At 40.2% G+C, this 5,000-nt stretch overlaps 1 non-coding gene across 1 annotated transcript; it reads right to left on the reverse strand.

The window, feature by feature from the left end:
* Positions 1-2,838: 2,838 nt before the first annotated feature.
* LOC123688433 lies at positions 2,839-2,957 on the reverse strand. Its single transcript, XR_006749955.1, has one exon. It is a non-coding gene; the product is annotated as a 5S ribosomal RNA (ribosomal RNA).
* Between the last annotated feature and the right edge of the window lie 2,043 nt (positions 2,958-5,000).

Raw genomic sequence — 5,000 nt, forward strand, 5'->3', positions numbered from 1 at the left:
TTCTAACATCGTCAATGAGTCGGGGTTGAAAAAAAGGACGTGAACATTTTTCCTTATAAAAATCAAACCCGATCATGGATTTTGATTCTGATTGTTGATTATCGCTATTAGAACATATAAGGAGGCAACCAAATCAAATTTGAGAAAATTCCACGATCAGAAAATTTTTTTCGAAAAAAAAAAAAAATCGTAATCACCTCGGTCATGGCGAGTTATTTTCCGTATTTCATTCCACAATCAACGTACAACATAGAAGAAATCATCTCTCTAACTATCCTGGTTCAAAAGTTGTATCGGAACATTTCACGTCGTAATATCTCGCCAAGTCCAGACCTCGGCGATAGGTAGTATCTGACACCGTCCGCTCGGGACTGACATCGACTTGGACTCGGGCTGATGATGGGGAGGCGTTTAAGGACGTGAACATTTTTCCTTATAAAAATTAAAGTCGACAATGAATATTGATTCTGATTACTGATTTACGCTTTAAAAACACATTAGAAGGCAACCAAATCGAATTTGAGGAAATTCCACGATCAGAAAATTTTTTTCGAAAAAAAAAAAAATCCGAAAAATATTTTTCGATTCCTATTACTGATTTACTCTTTTAGAACACATTAGGAGGCAACCAAATCAAATTTGAGAAAATTCCACAATCAGAAAATTTTTTTCGAAAAAAAAAAAAATTCGAGGACACCTCGGTCATGGCAAGTTATTTTCCACAATCCATTCCCCAATCGACGTACATCACAGAAAAAATCATCTCTCTAACTATCCTGGTTCAAAAGTTGTATCGGAACATTTTCACGTCGAAAATATATCTCTAAGTCCAGACCGATGCACAACGTAAACTAGGGCTGAACCGATGCACCACGTAATATCGGGCAGACCGATGCAGAACGTAAACTCGATCATACCGATGCTTCACGTAATCTCGATCTTACCGATGCACCACGTAAACAAGGGCAGACCGATGCAGAACGTAAAGTAGATCTTACCGATGCACCCCGTAATCTCGATCTTACCGATGCACCACGTAATCTCCATCTTACCGATGCACCACGTGAACTGGATCTTACCGATGCAGAACGTGAATTGGATCTTACCGATGCACCACGTAAACTCGATCATACCGATGCACCACGTAATCTCGGGCAGACCGATGCACAACGTGAATGACGATCGGGACCGGGGCGATCGGTCGTATCTGACACCGCCGGCTCGGTTCTAACATCGTCAATGAGTCGGGGTTGAAAAAAAGGACGTGAACATTTTTCCTTATAAAAATCAAACCCGATCATGGATTTTGATTCTGATTGTTGATTATCGCTATTAGAACATATAAGGAGGCAACCAAATCAAATTTGAGAAAATTCCACGATCAGAAAATTTTTTTCGAAAAAAAAAAAAAAATCGTAATCCCCTCGGTCATGGCGAGTTATTTTCCGTATTTCATTCCACAATCAACGTACAACATAGAAGAAATCATCTCTCTAACTATCCTGGTTCAAAAGTTGTATCGGAACATTTCACGTCGTAATATCTCGCCAAGTCCAGACCTCGGCGATAGGTAGTATCTGACACCGTCCGCTCGGGACTGACATCGACTTGGACTCGGGCTGATGATGGGGAGGCGTTTAAGGACGTGAACATTTTTCCTTATAAAAATTAAAGTCGACAATGAATATTGATTCTGATTACTGATTTACGCTTTAAAAACACATTAGAAGGCAACCAAATCGAATTTGAGGAAATTCCACGATCAGAAAATTTTTTTCGAAAAAAAAAAAAATCCGAAAAATATTTTTCGATTCCTATTACTGATTTACTCTTTTAGAACACATTAGGAGGCAACCAAATCAAATTTGAGAAAATTCCACAATCAGAAAATTTTTTTCGAAAAAAAAAAAAATTCGAGGACACCTCGGTCATGGCAAGTTATTTTCCACAATCCATTCCCCAATCGACGTACATCACAGAAAAAATCATCTCTCTAACTATCCTGGTTCAAAAGTTGTATCGGAACATTTTCACGTCGAAAATATATCTCTAAGTCCAGACCGATGCACAACGTAAACTAGGGCTGAACCGATGCACCACGTAATATCGGGCAGACCGATGCAGAACGTAAACTCGATCATACCGATGCTTCACGTAATCTCGATCTTACCGATGCACCACGTAAACAAGGGCAGACCGATGCAGAACGTAAAGTAGATCTTACCGATGCACCACGTAATCTCGATCTTACCGATGCACCACGTAATCTCCATCTTACCGATGCACCACGTGAACTGGATCTTACCGATGCAGAACGTGAATTGGATCTTACCGATGCACCACGTAAACTCGATCTTACCGATGCACCACGTAATCTCAATCTTACCGATGCACCACGTGAACTGGATCTTACCGATGCAGAACGTGAATTGGATCTTACCGATGCACCACGTAAACTCGATCTTACCGATGCACCACGTAATCTCAATCTTACCGATGCACCACGTGAACTGGATCTTACCGATGCAGAACGTGAATTGGATCTTACCGATGCACCACGTAAACTCGATCTTACCGATGCACCACGTAATCTCAATCTCACCGATGCACCACGTGAACTGGATCTTACCGATGCAGAACGTGAATTGGATCTTACCGATGCACCACGTAAACTCGATCTTACCGATGCACCACGTAATCTCGATCTTACCGATGCACCACGTAATCTCAATCTTACCGATGCATCACGTAATCTCGATCTTACCGATGCAGAACGTAAACTCGATCATACCGATGCACCACGTTATCTCGGCAGACCGATGCAGAACGTAAAAAAAAAGCTTACAGCACGCGGTGTTCCCAAGCGGTCACCCATCCAAGTACTAACCGCGCCCGACGCTGCTTGGCTTCAGTGTTCTGACGAGAACTGGCAATTTCAGCGTGGTATGGCCGTAAACAACATATATTGCGATATTTTCTATGATATCTCACTTTTTGGGAGCGGAAAGGACGTGAACGTTTTTCCTCATAAAAAATGAAATAACTTTTGGATATTAATTCTGATTGTTGATTTAAGCTTTAAGAACACATTAGGACATATCTCAATGAAATTTGAGGGATTTCCGAAATCGAAAAATATTTTTCGAAAAAAAAAAAAAATCCCAGAAGACCTCGGTCATCTCAAGTTTATTTCCATATTCTATTACACAATCAACGTACATCACAAAAGGAACCATCTCTCTAACTATCACAGTTAAATTTTTGTATCGGAACATTTCACGTCGGAATATCTCGCTAAGTCCAGACCGGGGAGATCGGTCGCATCTGACACCGTCCGCTCCGGTCTAACATCGTCTTGGAGTCGGGGGTAACGATGGAGAGGCGTTTAAGGACGTGAACATTTTTCCTTATAAAAATTAAAGTCGACAATGAATATTGATTCTGATTACTGATTTACTCTTTTAGAACACATTAGAAGGCAACGCAATCAGATTTGAGGAAATTTCAAGATCAGAAAATTTTTTTCGAAAAAAAAAAAAATTCAAGAACACCTGGGTCATGGCAAGTTATTTCCCACAATCCATTCCACAATCAACGTACAACATAGAAGAAATCATCTCTCTAACTATCCTGGTTCAAAAGTTGTATCGGAACATTTCACGTCGAAATACCTCGCCAAGTCCAGACCGGGGCGATAGGTAGTATCTGACACCGTCCGCTCGGGACTGACATCGACTTGGACTCGGGCTAATGATGGGGAGGCGTTTAAGGACGTGAACATTTTTCCTTATAAAAATTAAAGTCGACAATGAATATTGATTCTGATTACTGATTTACGCTTTAAAAACACATTAGAAGGCAACCAAATCAAATTTGAGGAAATTCCAAAATCAGAAAATTTTTTTTCAAAAAAAAAAAAATCCGAAAAATATTTTTCGATTCTGATTACTGATTTACTCTTTTAGAACACATTAGAAGGCAACGAAATCAAATTTGAGTAAAATCCAAAATCAGAAAATATTTTTCGAAAAAAAAAAAAAATTCGAGAACACCTCGGTCATGGCAAGTTATTTTCCACAATCCATTCCCCAATCAACGTACATCCCAGAAAAAATCATCTCTCTAACTATCCTGGTTCAAAAGTTGTATCGGAACATTTTCACGTCGAAAATATATCTCTAAGTCCAGACCGATGCAGAACGTAAACTCGATCATACCGATGCTTCACGTAATCTCGATCTTACCGATGCACAACGTAAACTAGATCACACCGATGCAGAACGTAAACTCGATCTCACCGATGCACCACGTGAACTGGATCTTACCGATGCAGAACGTGAATTGGATCTTACCGATGCACCACGTAAACTCGATCTTACCGATGCACCACGTAATCTCGATCTTACCGATGCACCACGTGAACTGGATCTTACCGATGCAGAACGTGAACTCGATCTTACCGATGCACCACGTAAACTAGGGCTGACCGATGCATCACGTAAACGACGATCGAGAGGCGCGAAAGGACGTGAACGTTTTTCATTATAAAAATTGAAATAAATGATAAATAATGATTCTGATTGTTGATTATCGTTTTTAATATGCATTAGTAGGCAACCAAATGAAATTTGAGGAAATTCCGATAACAGAAAATTTTTTCGAAAAAAAAAAAAATTCATGAAATCCTCGGTCATCGCAAAATATTTACCATATTCTGTTCGATAATCAACGTATATTTAAGAAGGAATCATATCTGTATCTATCTTGGTTCAAATTTTGTATCGGAACATTTTGACCAAAGTCCGAGCTTCGGCCGAAACAGACACCGCTGACCTGGCCTATCGATCGACCGAGAGTCGGGGATAGAGCGTAAGTGTTGTCTGGAGGGGAACCCTGTGCTCTCCTGACATATATAGGGAAGGTGGTCGCGTTGGGCGATGCAGAACGTTTGGATCGGGAATTATATTTTTGGTTCAGCTATTGGAATATGGTTTATTGTT

This window comes from Harmonia axyridis, chromosome X (assembly GCF_914767665.1).
Source record: "Harmonia axyridis chromosome X, icHarAxyr1.1, whole genome shotgun sequence".
NCBI classification, from domain to species: Eukaryota; Metazoa; Arthropoda; class Insecta; order Coleoptera; family Coccinellidae; genus Harmonia; species Harmonia axyridis.